This window comes from Ascidia mentula, chromosome 8 (assembly GCF_947561715.1).
Source record: "Ascidia mentula chromosome 8, kaAscMent1.1, whole genome shotgun sequence".
Classification (NCBI taxonomy): Eukaryota; Metazoa; Chordata; class Ascidiacea; order Phlebobranchia; family Ascidiidae; genus Ascidia; species Ascidia mentula.
Genome location: NC_138573.1, coordinates 14355063 through 14371624, shown reverse-complemented (window position 1 = coordinate 14371624; position 16562 = coordinate 14355063). Strand labels below are relative to the sequence as shown.

General features: G+C 35.9%; 1 protein-coding gene and 1 long non-coding RNA gene across 2 annotated transcripts in view; both read right to left on the bottom strand.

Moving 5' to 3' along the window:
* The window catches only part of LOC145912030 (uncharacterized), a 227957-nt gene that overhangs the window by 12363 nt on the left and 199032 nt on the right, over positions 1 to 16562 (bottom strand). The window lies entirely within an intron of this gene.
* LOC145912287 (uncharacterized) lies at positions 1425 to 3100 on the bottom strand. The gene is made up of 5 exons (XR_014403283.1): positions 2888 to 3100; positions 2664 to 2803; positions 2469 to 2595; positions 2149 to 2222; positions 1425 to 1710 (listed from the first exon to the last, which is right to left on the bottom strand). It is a non-coding gene; the product is annotated as an uncharacterized LOC145912287 (long non-coding RNA).

The following is a 16562-nucleotide window of genomic DNA, read 5'->3' as shown; positions in this document are numbered from 1 at the left end:
ATCATATAATTTGAAATATTTTCCAATTGTAACCAACAACTGACATATTGTGGTGACCTATAATTTTGTTTTCAGTTAACCAAGCTTATTCTGTGCACAAACATACCTCACCAGCCCACAGTCTGGTGTGACAGACATGCAAACAATTAAAATCATGGCAATGAAAAAAATTTAAGTGAATTCTCAAGAGAAAATCAGACAACCTCTTTACAGGTGATTGTCTTTGATTTGACAACATTTTGTAGTCTGATTTTATTTCATGATTGTTTGATTTTCTTCAGGTTTCAGATCCTAATCCTTTTACTTTGGGTCCATGAATGATCATAGCATTTATAAAAATGTCATGTATGCTCAATTAACAGCAGAAAAACATCTCCAGTGCTGCAGTTTTCTTCTGTTGTAAGTGATTTTATAAGTCTTTGTTGTGTTTATATACTAAATTGTATATATATACATAGTTCTTAAATCTTTGCACTTAAGAATCTAAAAATGTTTTTGGGTTTGTTATTGTCAATGTTATCACAAACATTCATAAATCGTTAGTGACAGGATGAAAAAGTTGCTCAACCAAAACTTTATTCTTCTTCATGACAATTTTGATACACTACATAAGGTTTGTTCAACTTATATGTCGATATTTTGTAGGAACTGTATTGAATAATAAAGCAATTGTCACTTTTGTTGGATGAAAAACTTCCTTCATGCATATTAACAGTGAGGTAAGTTAAAGCATATTTTTTGTGTTATTTTAATCTGTTGTACATTAAAATTATGTTTCTCATTCTGTCCTTAGGCAACCCAAATTGGTCCGGAAAGCTTTTTCAAAAAACAGTTAAAATTACTACCATCAAACTAAAGTGTAGTCATTTGTGAGCTATTTTGATTTTGTTTTTTTCCAACATTGTTATAATCTGCTCCCTTGGAAAATATTGTCTTGCACTTGCCTGACATAGTCTTTGTTAATGTTTGCAAAATAGACATAACGTGCCTGCTTATAAAAAATATTTGCAACTCCTACTAATTTCCCAAAATAATGCACTACACTCAACTTTTCACTGCATAGTTGTGCTTTTTCGTCGGAGAAAAGGCTTCAAAAGTATTACCAACCCGAGGGGTGGTCCCATAATTCCAAGCTACGTTGGACAATTCCACCCCTAGGGTTGGGGTGGAAAACTCCACGCTTGAGGTTTAACACCTCCAGTGGTGGTAATTTCCACCACTAGCCTGCGTTTACCCACCCACTGCTACCTACAGATTTTTCTGTTACACCCTTGCGTTGTCTTTTCAACTCCTACAAAACTGCACAAATATAGCAATGCAAATGTATTACAGAACAAGAAATGAAAGAAACAATCACTGTAAATGAAATATTTGTTCAAAAATTAGACTCTTTATTAGTCAAGTTTTATAAAAATGTTGATAGCTAGCATATTTATCAGCAGCAATGTTTCCTACACAAAACAGAAATGTTATAACAGTGGTTACAGATCTTGAAAAGAAAAATAAGTGATATTTTGATTGCATCATACTGTGACAGCAAGAAAGTAAAGTTTTAGGAAAACAAAGATCAGTGATCAGAGCACATCCAAGGCATAAGAGAGTTCGCAACACAAATGTTGTCACCTTTACACATTTCTATTTTGAAGGAGGTGTTTCCATTACATGATGACTTCACAACAGTCTGATAAGGTGTTGTTGTTTTGCTTCAACCTGCAAAATTAAACATGTTCGATATGAACTAACAATATTTGGAAAGAATCTGCTAAACATATACTTTTGAAGCCTTTTCTCCGACGAAAAAGCACAACTATGCAGTGAAATGTTGAGTGTAGTGCATTATTTCGGGAAATTAGTAGGAGTTGCAAATATTTTTCATAAGCAGGCACGTTATGTCCATTTTGCAAACATTTACAAAAACTATGTCAGGCAAGTGCAAGACAATATTTTCCAAGGGAGCAGATTATAACAATGTTGGAAAACAACAAAATCAAAATAGCTCACAAATGACTACACTTTAGTTTGATGGTAATTTTAACTGTTTTTTGAAAAAGCTTTCCGGACCAATTTGGGTTGCCTAAGGACAGAATGAGAAACATAATTTTAATGTACAACAGATTAAAATAACACAAAAAATATGCTTTAACTTACCTCACTGTTAATATGCATGAAGGAAGTTTTTCATCCAACAAAAGTGACAATTGCTTTATTATTCAATACAGTTCCTACAAAATATCGACATATAAGTTGAACAAACCTTATGTAGTGTATCAAAATTGTCATGAAGAAGAATAAAGTTTTGGTTGAGCAACTTTTTCAGCCTGTCACTAACGATTTATGAATATTTGTAATAACATTGACAATAACAAACCCAAAAACATTTTTAGATTCTTAAGTGCAAAGATTTAAGAACTATGTATATATATACAATTTAGTATATAAACACAACAAAGACTAATAAAATCACTTACAACAGAAGAAAACTGCAGCACTGGAGATGTTTTTCTGCGTCATCAACTGTTAATTGAGCATACATGACATTTTCATAAATGCTATGATCATCCATGGACCCAAAGTAAAAGGATTAGGATCTGAAACCTGAAAAAAATCAAAGAATCATGAAATAAAATCAGACTACAAAATGTTGTCAAATCAAAGACAATCACCTGTAAAGAGGTTGTCTGATTTTCTCTTGAGAATTCACTTAAATTTTTTTCATTGCCATGATTTTAATTGTTTGCATGTCTGTCACACCAGACTGTGGGCTGGTGAGGTATGTTTGTGCACAGAATAAGCTAAAGGTTAACTGAAAACAAAATTATAGGTCACCACAATATGTCAGTTGTTGGTTACAATTGGAAAATATTTCAAATTATATGATATGACATACCATTGAATTAACTAAGCTTCTTTGAGCACTGTCAACCAATTTAACATTTGTGGTTGCTGCAACTGTTCGTTTTCTTTTCATTTGCAGTGCATACAAGTAAAACTGGTAACTTGAAGCATAATTGCTTGCTGAATCTGGGTCGTTTTGTCCGACATGGTCATTTATCTTCATGTTCTGAAACTGTTTAGAAATCACATTTTTGATTCATGTTTTTTTAACAATGTTTTTTGTACCAGTATGTAAAGAACTGTTAGTACATTAAGGAAGCATCAGGATTAGTACTTTATAGTGTTTGAATCTGAGGAAGTTGTTGTAACATACACAAAGTCAACTTTAGCCAACAGCAAGTCAACTTTAGCCAAGTCTTTTCTTTCCAAATGACGAGTTTCGAAAATACACGGCAAAACATAAAAATGTTATGCGAATATATTTTTTCCTTTTCTTTGTACAATATTCTTTTGCGTAACGTAATGCTTGTTAAACATCGATACAACGCTTAATTTATTTTTATTTTTTAACTCTCATTGCAAAACTGAATGTTAGTTCAAAATTTTTAATTAATCTGGTCTAATCGGTCGAATGTACATTAATTGGTAGATTGCAAAAAAGCTACATGTAGATAGCTAATTTAGTTAGTTCTACCCATAAGCCATTCTCCATCAATGGAAAACACTTAAAATTGCAATGATCACCGAGCCTACAAGGGTGGAACTACAGTATTTGGAGCACATGGCAACATAGCCTTCATCTCATTACATCATTTAATTCAGTTGGGCCTTGTTTGATCTCGTTGGGTGATGAATAAAATACGGTTTTGCGCAAACGTTTCGCCATTAGCACACAAAGACCTCTATTGACAAACATAGCTTGACAAACAAAACCTTCGTGCAACTCCTAGCAACTGCTTGGATGTGTGACGCTGCAGAATGACGACTTTAGTTACTTGTGGCAAATTAAATTGTATTTTTATTTTAAGGTAAATAGTTTTTGATACAACATGGAATCGGAAAAAGATTTAGCCAAGAAATTGAAAAATGATTACTGCTATAATGGAGTAGAAGCAGACCCCAAAAAATCAGCAAAGATTCTGCACAAACTGGGATTATTATATCAAGAAAAAAGTCCGAAAAAGGTATGTCTTCTCCAAAGCGCTGCATTATTAACTTCAGCGATAGTACGAAAACCAGATAACGTGAAGGATATTGAAAAAGATCTGGCCAGGTTGTGTTTGCACATTTTAACTTTAGCTTCAAAATCAGAACATATTCTTGAAAAGGCTTCCAATCAGAACATACTCTTGATTGACGATGCCGTGAAGGAGGCAAAGCAACAAATTAAAATGCTCAGAGAAACTACAGATAAGAAACTAAAACATTTGGGTCCAACAAGCGATACTTTGAAGGGATGGAAACTGAAGCTCCAACGAAAAGTGCGATCGAAATATATCAGAAATTTGCAGAAAGATATTTCCAACCAATACAAAGATATTATGCAAAGAATAGCAGGTCATGTAGTTAACATATTGGGTAAACCGCCTTGCAAGTTTTCAGTAGTTGGAATGGGGTCGATAGCTAAAGAAGAAATAACTCCCTATTCTGATTTTGAACACGTTATTGTTTTAGAGGAAGGAATTCAAAATGTTCAAAATTACGGCGAAATTACCGAGTATTTTAGATGGTTTGCCACAGTTTTTCTACTGATAATCATTTTATTAGGGGAAACTATTCTATCATGTTTGTGTATTCCGTGTTTAAATCATCCACTTGAAGAAGCAAATAATTGGTTTTATGACAAATACACTCCATGTAGAATTAGACCTGATGGATTTGCACCGCATGCCAGCAAAAATCCTTTGGGAAGACAAACCATAACACCAGACAAACCCTGGATAAATGAGTTAATCAAGCCAGTAAGTGAGATGGTGAAGTACTTGGAAAGTGAAGAAGGGATGAAAGAAGGATATCACTTGGCAGACATGTTGACAAAAACCTGCCTCGTCTATGGAGATTTTACCATCTTCGAGCAGTTCGAAATGCGCGTTAAGCAAAGTCACAAAGAAAAGCTCTTTGGGGTGTCTAATGTTGAACAAATAAAGAAGGATTTACAACAGTTCAAAACAGGGGTTATGAAAAACTATTCGAAATTAGATGTAAAGCGTTTTTTTTATCGAGGTTCTTCCTTGTTTGTTCATGCACTTGGCAAGTTACATGGCTGTGAGCAAAACAATGGGTTTGCGTTGATTGATGAAATGTTTCAGCGTCAGCTTATCAAAGTGGCTGATTATGAGGAGCTTCAATTCTGTTTAGCTGTTGCATGTGAGGCCCGACTGAGAACCTACAACACTTCATCATCTCAAAGCGATGTTCATTTTCAGCCTAGCTTGACACAATTTAGTTTGCCATCTTGCATCACAGATTTGGCAAACGATGTTGGGTCTAGAGCACTAGTTGACTGTTTAAGCATATCACAGTGCTTACAAGATCATGTTGAGAGATGCTTTACAACAGGAACAGTTTCGGCGTTCAGTGCTGTTGAATCGCATAAATACCAACTTATAATTGCAATACAGTTAGGCTTAGTGAAGCTTATTCACCAATTGGTAAAAAAAAGAAATGGTCCACCAAAAGACATATTTTGTCGATTTGTTTATCATGTAAGCCTTTTGGTTGCTTCAATGGGTACTGATCCGTATGGGGAGAGTTTTCAACAAGTCAATATTCTTTTACGAACACTAAGAAAATTGAAACTTCCTGGAACATTGTTCAGCAAATTTACTTTGCTTCTGTGTGTCTGTGGTGCCTCATGTTTGTCACTTGCTGACAAACATAAAAAAGCTCTGAAGTATTTGCGCAAAGCAAACATAATCCTACATATCTCACCACGTATTGTTGACGAAGAATTTAAAGGAATTTTTTTCTCAGACTTGGGAAATTGTTTTTGGAAACTACGACGGAAGCAAAAGGCCTTAAAATACCATGAACGGAGTTACAAAATAAATAAGAAGTCGCCACTTGGCGTTATTAACTATTGTTGGTGTCTGTTAAGTTTGTCTCAATTTGACAAAGCAAAACTTGTCGCAGAAGACCTGATAATTCAACGCAAATCTTTGCATGCTGATGAAGGTGTTGACATATATATGAACCTGGCAAATACATTTTTAATGGCATGCTGTCAGGAAAGTGGATATTTTAACAGTAGGCCCATATTAAACAAACCCTATGACCATTCAAACATAAAAACCTTTGTACATTCATGCAAGTTCGATGGATTTATAACTAATCACTATAAATCGATGAAATGTATGAAGCAAGCTGACAAGCATGAAAAAGATAACAATTGGGATATAGCTCTGTGTCATCTTAAGCAGGCTGAAGTGCTGTTTGAAGAGTTTGATTCACGACATGAAGTAATTTCAAAGACGAAATTGCCTTTCGGTGAAGACTATTTACGAGTGCAGTTGTTCGTATTTATCGTAACCTCTCTTGCGAAACTAAAGAGACAAACTGAGATATTGTTTTATGCAAAAAAAATGTTTCGTTGTTCTTTAAATCTGAACCCGTCGTTTGGTTTTGATGTGCGCATTTATCCCGCATTTCTACTAGTTGGGGCACTTTTCCAATGTGGACACTACAAAGATTGCTTTTGTGCTGCAAAACATACCTTGACGTTGTACCAATTCTTAGCATGGGAACATTTTTGCTCTGATTTCAGATTCCGAGTAGTTGTGAAACTTTTACAAACTTGCGAACAGAAGCTGGGCATTTCGTCTTCTCTTCCATACGACTGCTCCCCGTCTGTTTACTTTCTGCCAGACAAACACGCCGATATTGAATCGGCTATGGATTATATTTTAACAAACATTTTTAGTGTTGGTGAAAGTGACTCCCGACCTTTGGAATATTCGCCTCTGTTAAAATTTTCCGGACTGTAGCGTCATTGAAATCTGTTATTGTGCCTTGTTGGTAACGTTTATGGATCGGTGTGTATGAAATCTTAAAGCATTTCTTCGTTGTAAAATGAGGAAACAAACCTTTTTTGTTCGTTTAAACATGGCTTTAACGTCACAAGCTTTTTTAAAGCAACGTTGTTTAAATGCTGATTGAAAGCGAATTATTGAAATTGCTTGTGAATCCTGTAAAGGTCTTATCTGTATTTCCTTGTACTTTTCCAAAAGCAGCTAATGTGTTGTAATTACGCATCAACCCTGGTTTGGAGTTGCAAGCCAACTTAGTGGATATAAAAACACGCGTCATATGGTCCAAGGAAATTTTGTATCCAAATATTACACATAAGCTTTTAATTTAAGTTTACATTTCTATTGCCATGCGGCGGATCATATACAAAAAACCTTTCACAAGAAAATATAATGTTGCTCATATGCGTAATATAATGTGTTGCAATGCACAACCGTTTTGGTGATTATTTCGGGGGCGCAATTCTTCTTTTTTAGGAGGGCATTTATTGCGTTATTCGTGTGTTTATTCATGCATGTCGTGTGCGTCACATTGCCCGTTCAAGATCGGTGAGTTTGCATTTAATAAAATAGTGAGTTGGTGGAAGCAGTGTTTTAAGCATGGTTGATTTAAGCAGTTATTTACTAGAGTTAGCAAGAACATCAAAAAGACACAAAAAATGTTTCATCTAAAAGACAAAGAAACAACATCTACGTGCAATTAAATCATTACGGCACGTAGGCGCCAAGCAATTGCCTTTTTGTGAAAGGAGACAACGTTTCATTCGAATCAATTGAAGCCAACTTGTGTAAATTTGTTCAAATTATTCAACATACTAAAACCATACGGTATTACCATTTCCTAAATTTTAAACGGTGCTACACTTCATGCACATTCACGCAGATACGAATACCAGTTGCACATAAATAAAGCAGGTTGTATTGTAATTGGCTCCAACTGGTAAATCGCTATGGGGATGTATATAACAAACGTGCACTTCACAATCATTGTTTATCTGCCACACTATGAAGCCCAATTCGTGTCAATACTACCTGTGTTAAACTGTCCTGATTGCGAAAAACATCAGCTATAAAAGTTTATCACCACGGTGGCGAGTAAATTGATCTTAATTGTTTATCGTGCAACTGGAAAACAATGGTTGTCGTGGCGATTTGTTTGCTTCGTTTCAAATCGACAAACAAATTATCCAACTTTTGGGACTACTGTTATGTTTCAGTATACAGAAAAAAGGGTCTAACAGTTTTTGTATGGTAAAGATTATCGACCTCTGAACAAAAGCAATGGTTTCCAAAGATTTTTTGTGTGTGACAGTACAGAAAGATTCACCAAGGCTATTAGAAATATATGTACCAACATATATAAAAATACGTTAAACGATTCGAATAAACGTTAATAAAACATCCATAGTTTAACACCACTAAACATTGGGTCGTCACAACGCACTATTGCACACATCCACATGGGGTTTACCCGCACTTATATAGACAAATAATATTGAGGAATAAAAAACATTGTTACAACTGAAACTGGTATACATGACCAAGGTTAATGTGTTTTATGGTATAACGCTAAATCCTATTTACCTATATTCAAACCCAGGAAACCAGCACAAACCCAGGCTTTCATCGCAATTTCGTTTTAAAAGGTCGGCACCGCAGCGCCACCTTGCTGTCACATGCCTGCTGGTAATCAAACTGTAGAGAGCGGTCACTGTCCATAGACTTTCGCTTTCAAAGAATCGCTCAGACGAAAACAATTGTAAAATGGTGCTGCTGAAACAAAACAAAATCATTTTTATCGTCCTCAGCACAAGACTTCAATATAGTTGACGGTAAATAAATTTTCTGGCTACAAAAACAATAAAGTGGTTGCAGTAAATGTTTATTTACAAAATACTAATTTACACGGATATTTAATACGTAGGACAAAGCGTTTTTTGCATTTACGTTCACTTATGAAATGTATCATTTTATTGCGGTGTGGAAAAGAAATCGAACACGAAAGGGATTATGAGACATTGGAAGAAAAATATGTCCTGTCCTGGTTTTATACCTTTATACCTAAGTTTAGAAAATAGTTCTCAAGAATATGCAGTTCTTTACCCGGACAAACTAAGAGAAAGATGAGGCAAAGCCATCGCAATTTAATGCGGACTTCTCATCCTCTCCAAAAAAGTTTCGACAATATCAACAACAAACCCAGCAGTACAACAACGTGTTGCGAATTCTGTTCGCGCTACCAAGCATGAAATGTTTAAATGATTCACAACAGGAATGTAGCATTGTGATGACTGGTCAAGAATGGCCGGGAACATTGGGATCGTGAGATTTTATTGAAATAGTAATACTTAACATGGTTAGGAATGTTCTGAACTATTGCAATGAGATCCAACTATTGCGATTCGTACAAATTTAAGACTGGTCTTCATTTGATTAGAAACAAACACTGCTATCTCACAGTTGTGATAAGCGCAACACAGGACAAATCGGAAGTTGATATTTATACGTTTTGATAGCTTATGTTTTTTTTTAAATATCTGTTCTGCAAATACAACTTTGTACGGGTGCAGTTTTCATAAATCTACGAAGTTTCAAAGCGATAATTTAAATTTCGAGTTTGACGATGACGGTGGGTTTAGTCTAGTTTGCCGTACAAAGCAAAGTAGAAATTTGTAAAAACTGGCAAAGGAAAAAACTTACAGTCAGTATAAACGCGTGTTTAGAGTTTAAAAAGATTACGTCGGAAGCTGCGCAACTTTTTCATGAAGAGAAGGACAATCGAAATTAGAGGCAGGTGGAGAGGAAAAGGAAGAAAGAGGAACGACTTCGTGGTAATCAAGATAATGTGTACGTATAGTCCTTGTCTATTACAACTGTTCGGAATTATCATCAGGTCTATAGTGTGTCCAACACTGCAATTCCTTTTTCACACCAAAACAAAGAGCAGAGCCAACAATTCTGCATCTAATTATGATAAACCACGAGGTAAAAAAAATTTGAGAAGACTCATCGAAATGTTTCTTCCCACGAAAATGTTTAGAAAAAGACGATTATTTTATTCGAAGCACCAAGAATCCCCGAGAATATCGGACGATAGCGAGAAATAAACAGTAAGAAAATCAAGTACAGATACGTCATAAACAAATGTTGAACATTAACAAGAGATAAAATAATAACGCAACAAGTACAAGTACACAAGAAAAAGGTTAACGAGCACTGACACAAAGTGGTCAAACGGCTCTTACAATAAGAACCACAGGTGGGCGCTGAGGTGATGTTTTGCCTATATTGCCGTGGGGAAACGCGTCGGCTTTGCGGCGGGTGATTGGCAGCATTGGTCAAGCGCCCGACCCACATATACCAAGAAGAAAACCTGATCGGTATTCGTGCCCAGGACATCCAGGGTTCAAATCCCGGTGCGGTCAAAAAAAAAAAACAACGCGTCGGCTTCTACGATTTATTGTCGGTGTTGCCACCTTTCGCAGCTGCATCCCGTTTATTGTCTTCTACATGCTTTGCGAAACTCGGGCAATCGCCTTTGGTCCATTTCACTGAAATATTCACATTTCTTTCATATTTTCCTTCCACTGGGTTCTGTTGTTAACTGGATATATTCCCGTTTTCACCATACTGAAAAAATACACCTGAAAATCAAAACTCTTTGAAATGTTTCAAAAAATATTGCTGCAAATTACCCCTGCATGAAATGCCAGCATTTGTGTACCGTCTTTCCATTGGGCTTTAAACTTTGACAATATCGAAGGTAAATTCGGTTGGCGAGCAATCCCAAGTGACGTGATTAAATGACAGCACACCAGTCGACGACGTTACGTCATGGTCAGTGATGACTTCAGCATGACTCTGTTAGTTAAGGTTTACGATATTTTCTTGCGAAACATCTGTTGTTACAAGCAATGCGATTATTAACATTTTTTCTTTGTTTCGAGGAACTGAGCGCCGATGACGCCAGAACTTTCACTTGTCAAATTAAATCTGACGAATCACAAGCAGAAGCTAGTGTTGACGTCACCTGAAAAGGTGTGATAACTTAGTGTTAGTGTAATGTGTTCGAAGAAAAGCGGCATGGTAATTGTATGTATTAAAAATAGGTCACTTTTTAACAACTTTGAAAACCTGATTGAGCACTATATCATTCCTCTTGTTTTCTTGACTTATATGATCAACCATATTTAAATTGGTTCTCGAAATTGTAATCACTTCACTTAACATCATGCAAAACACAAGCAAATGACATATGGCATTTATTAAAATCCAAAAACAAATGTACAAATCTTCACGAACGAACATTGAGGTTCATGGCTCCCCATATGTTGTACAGTGTTCAAGCAACGTCTGCTCAAAAGTGGCGACATTCGAACCTCTCTCCCAAATGACGAAATAAAAACAAAACAATCGGAAGAAATAATGGAAGAGGTGGAGATTCTTGTCTTTTTCGCAACCGTTTAAAGCACGTAGCTTGGCGAGATGAGATTCAACTTCTTGATAAGAATTGTAAAAGACATTGCATCCTCTTAAATATTAAAAAATAAATTCAACGAAAATGGAGCGGAAATTTGGTATTTACACTCTGCAATGTCGATATGTGTGGGAACCGTTTTGTTGGTAAAGCATTTTTCAACATGAGCTTGCAAGGATGTGAATAAAAAATAAAAAAAATCTAGATCAATTTAAAAACTAAAGGGCTCTGACAGGCTGTCTATATGATTATATGTTAAATTCCACAAAGCGATCTGTGGACAGCGAAGTTGGAGAAACTGATGATACCCTACTTTAGACGAAATTTATTTTTTTTAATAAACATCCACCATCTGAGCTGTCCACAGATCGCTTTGTGGAATTTAATATATAAGCACTTGCAAGGACTGTGATATGCTTAAACCAGTGACCTGACTCCAACGTATGTTGCCAAATCTGTGATACAAGAAGTCCTTGCTTACTTGGCAAACATGTTTCTTCCTATAAATCATTAGTTTATTACTTTTCTGACGCACCTGTGCTTGAATCATGATTTGATGGCATCATGATTTACAGCCCGTGGTGGTATTGCCTCCATCGCATTATATCAATTTATTCAGTTGGGCCATGTTTTATCTCTTTACGAGAATACTAAAATAAGGTTTTGTGCAAAAGTTTCGCCATCAGCACACGAGCTTAATGGTGTCAATACAGCTTCACAAACAAAAACCCTCGTAGCAATAAATCAATATTTGCAGAATGTTAGACGCTACAGATTAACGACCTTAGTTACGTGCACACTCTGACAATGATTTGGCATCCAATATTTCCGGATGGAGTATTGGAGAGTTTAAGTTTAAATCTGGTCCTAGGCTCAGTCAGAGTGTAGCGATTTGCAACTGCGGAAGCGACCAAATATTACAGACAAAGCAAAGGATAATTAGATTTGCTAGCACTGGTTTGCATAAAATATAAACAACAAAAAAGTCTTTTTTGTGTAAGTCTTTTTTTGTGTGTAAGGGTTTACTGATATCAACACCAAAGAAAACACTCTGATCAAACCATTTCTGCATTTAAGGAATGAAATATAATTGCTGAGAGTTTTTTTATACAACATGGAAACCGAAAAAGACTTAACTAAAGGATTGAAAAATGAGTACTGCTTTAATGGCGTAGAAGCAGACCCCAAAGAATCAGCAACAATTCTGCATAAACTGGGATTATTATACAAAGAAAAACGTCCCAACAAGGTATGTCTTCTCCAAAGCGCTGCATTACTAACTTCAGCGATGGTACGAAAACCAGATAACGTGAAGGATATTGAAAAAGATATAACCAAGTTGTGTTTGCACATTTTAACATTAGCAGAAGCAGTGAATCCAGACACAGCTTTGGTTGATGTTGCAGTGAAGGAAGCAAAACTGCAAATAAAAGTATTGAGGGAAACAACAAGCAAAAACCTGAAAACTTTGGGTCCAATACCTGATTCATTGAAAGGAGAAAGACTAAAGATCTTCAGAAAAATTCGATCGAAATATATTAGAAGATTACAGAAAGATATTACCGACCAGTATAAATATATCATGAATTGTATAGCAAGCCATGTGGTCAGAATATTGGGTAAACCCCCTTGCAAGTTTTCAGTAGTTGGAATGGGTTCGTTGGCAAGAGAAGAAATAACTCCTTACTCTGACTTTGAACACATAATTATTTTAGAGGAAGGAATTCAAAATGTACAAAACTACGGCAAAATTATGGAGCATTTTAGGTGGTTTGCAACAGTGCTTCTAATGATCATTATTCGTTTGGGGGAAACAATATTGTCATCTTTGTGCATTCCGTGTTTAAATCACCCATTTGAAGAAGAAAATAATTGGTTTTATGACAAATACACTCCATGTGGAATTAGACCTGATGGATTTGCACCGCATGCCAGTAAAAATCCTTTGGGGAGACAAATAAGAACATCAGATAAGCCCTGGTTAAATGAGCTAATCAAGCCAGTAGGTGAGATGATCAAGTACTTAGAATGTGAAGACGGTTTAAAAGAAGGATATCACTTGGCAGATATGTTGACAAAAACCTGTTTCGTATATGGAGACGTTATCACCTTTGCTCAGTTTAAAATACGTGTGCAGCGATGTTACAAGCACAAGCTCGTAGGTATTTCCACTGTTGAACAAATAAACAAGGATTTACAACAGTTCACAATATTTAATCGGAATAACGAATCAATATTAGATGTTAAGCGTTTTTTCTACCGAGGATCTTCCTTGTTTGTTCATGCACTTGGCAAGTTACATGGATGCGAGCAAAACAATGGGTTTGTGTTGATTGATGAAATGTTTCAGCGTCAGTTTATCAAAGAGGTTGATTATGAGGAGCTTAAATTTTGTTTGGCTGCTGCATGTGAGGTCCGACTGAGATCCTACAGCATTGCTTCATCTCAAAACGATGTTCATCATCTCTCTTATCTTCTTTATATGACAACATTTAGTTTGCAATCTATTGTCGCAAATTTGTCAAACGATTTTGGGTCCAAGGCACTAGTTGACTATCTAAGCATAACACAGTGCTTACATGATCATGTTGGGAAATGCTTTACAACAGGAACAGTTTCGGCATTTAGTGCTGTTGAATCGCATAAATACGAACTTACTATAGCATTGTCGTTGGGCTTATTTCAGTACATGTGTGATTGGATAAAAGAGAGCAATGGTCCACCAAGATTCAAGATTCAAGATTCAACACCAAAACACATATATGACGGAGTTATTTATCATGCAGGCAATTTGATTGCTTTAATAGCTACTAAACAGTACAAGGAATGCTTGCATCAAGTCAATATTCATATACGAAATTCGCGGAAATGTAAAATGGACGAAACATTTTTAGGTCCATCTTTTTGGATTGTGTTTGTCTTTGGTGCCATGTGTTTGTTACATACTGGCAAACATAAAAAAGCCCTGAAGTATCTTCGGAAAGCAAACAAAATCATACATTTTTCTACACAAAATGTTGGCAATGAATGGATTGGACTCATTTTCTTACTATTGGGAGAATGCTTTTTCTTGCTTGGACGGGCGCAAAGGGCCCTGAAATACTTACGTTTGGGTTACAAAACAAGTGGGAAGTTGCCAGTTTTCAGCTTTTCTTATTGTTGGTGTCTATTAAGTTTGTCAAAATTTGAACAAGCGAAACTTGTCGCGGAAGATCTGATAATTCAAAGGAAATCGTTGCATGTTAATGAGGATTTTGACATACATATCAACTTTGCACAAACTATTTTAACTATGTGCTGTCAGAAAAGTGGTTATTTTAAGAACGTGCCCATATTGGACAAAATGGTTGAGCAATTAATCGTTAAAGCTCTTGCAAGTTCATCACAGAATTGGAACATTGGTGCAAATTTAACTGGTTTCGTCGAATTTTTGAAGTGTATGAAGCAGGCTTATAAACATAAAATGGAAAATAATTGGGACCTAGCACTTTTTCAATTCAAACAGGGTAAATTGCTGATATCAGAGTTGGATGTGATGTTCCTACAGATGGAAATTCCTTCTTTTGGAGACTTTTTGCGAGTAGTTTTATATGACAATATTGGGACCTGTCTTTTCAGTCTACATAGATACTCTGATCTATTGATTTGTGCAAAAAGAATGTTTCGTTGTTCTATAAAAATAAATCTGTCGTTTGGTTTTGATGTGCGCGTCAATCCCATACTTGGACTAGTTATGTCACTTTTTCAATGCAGTCGCCATAAAGATTGTTTTTGTGCTGCAAAACATGCCATAAGGATGTGCAAATTTTTTGCATGGGACAATTTCTGCACTGATTTCAGATTCCGAATATTTGTAAAACTTTTACAAAATTGCGAAGAGAAGCTGCGCATTTCGTCCTCTCTTCCATACGACTGCACCCCGTCTGTTTACTTTCTGCCAGTCAAACATGCCGAAATTGCAACGGCCATGAATGATATATTAGCAAGCAGAAGTGTCAGTGTTGGTGACATTGACTTCCGACCTTTGGAATATTCGGCTCTGTTAAAATTTTCTGGACTGTAGTTTGATTGATATCTGTTATTGTGCCATGTTGGTAACGTTATGGATCGGCGTGTGTGAAACCTTAAAGCATTTCATCGTTGTAAGATGAGGAAACAAACCGTTTCTGTTCGTTTAAACATGGCTTTAACGTCGAAAGCTTTTTTTAAGAAACGTTGTAATTGAAAGCGAAATATTGATATTACTTGTGAATCCTGTATGTCTTATCTGTGTTGTCTTGTACTTTTCCAAAAGCAGCTAATGTGTTGCAATTACGCATCAACCGTGGTTTGGAGTTGCAAGCCAACTTAGTGGATATAAAAACACGCGTCATATGGTCCAAGGAAATTTTGCAGCAAATAAGCATTTAATTTAATTTTAATTTAAGTTGACATTTCGTTTGCCATGCGGCGGATCATATACAAAAAACCTTTCACAAGAAAATATAATGTTGCTCATTTACGTAATATAATGTGTTGCAATGCACAACGTTTTTTTTGGTGATTATTTCGGGGGCGCAATTCTTTTTTTAGGAGGACATTTATTGCGTTATTCGTGTGTTTATTCATGCATGTCGTGTGCGTCACATTGCCCGATCAAGATCGGTGTGTTTGCAATTGATAAAATAGTGAGTTGGTGGAAGCAGTGTTTTAAGCATGGTTGATTTAAGCAGTTATTTACTAGAGTTAACAAGAACATCAAAAAGACACAAAAAATGTTTCATCAAAAAGACAAAGAAACAATATCTACGTGCAATTAAATCATTACGGCACGTAGGCGCCAAGCAATTGCCTTTTTGTGAAAGGAGACAACGTTTCTTTCGCATCAATTAAAACCAACTTGTCTAAATTCGTTCAAACTATTCAACATACTAAAACCATACAGTATTATCATTTCCTAAAATCCAAACGGTGCTACACTTGATGCACATTCACGCAGATACGAATACCAGTTGCACATGTATAAAGCAGGTTGTATCGTCATTGGCTCCAACTGGTAAATCGCTATTGGGATGTATATAACAAACGTGCACTTCACAATCATTGCTAATTTACTGCAAAATGAAACCCGGTTCGTGTAAATTCTACATGTGTTAAACTGTCCTGAATGCGAAAAAACATCAGCTACAAAAGTTTATGACCACGGTGGCGAGTAAATTGATCTTAATTGTTTATCGTGCAACTTG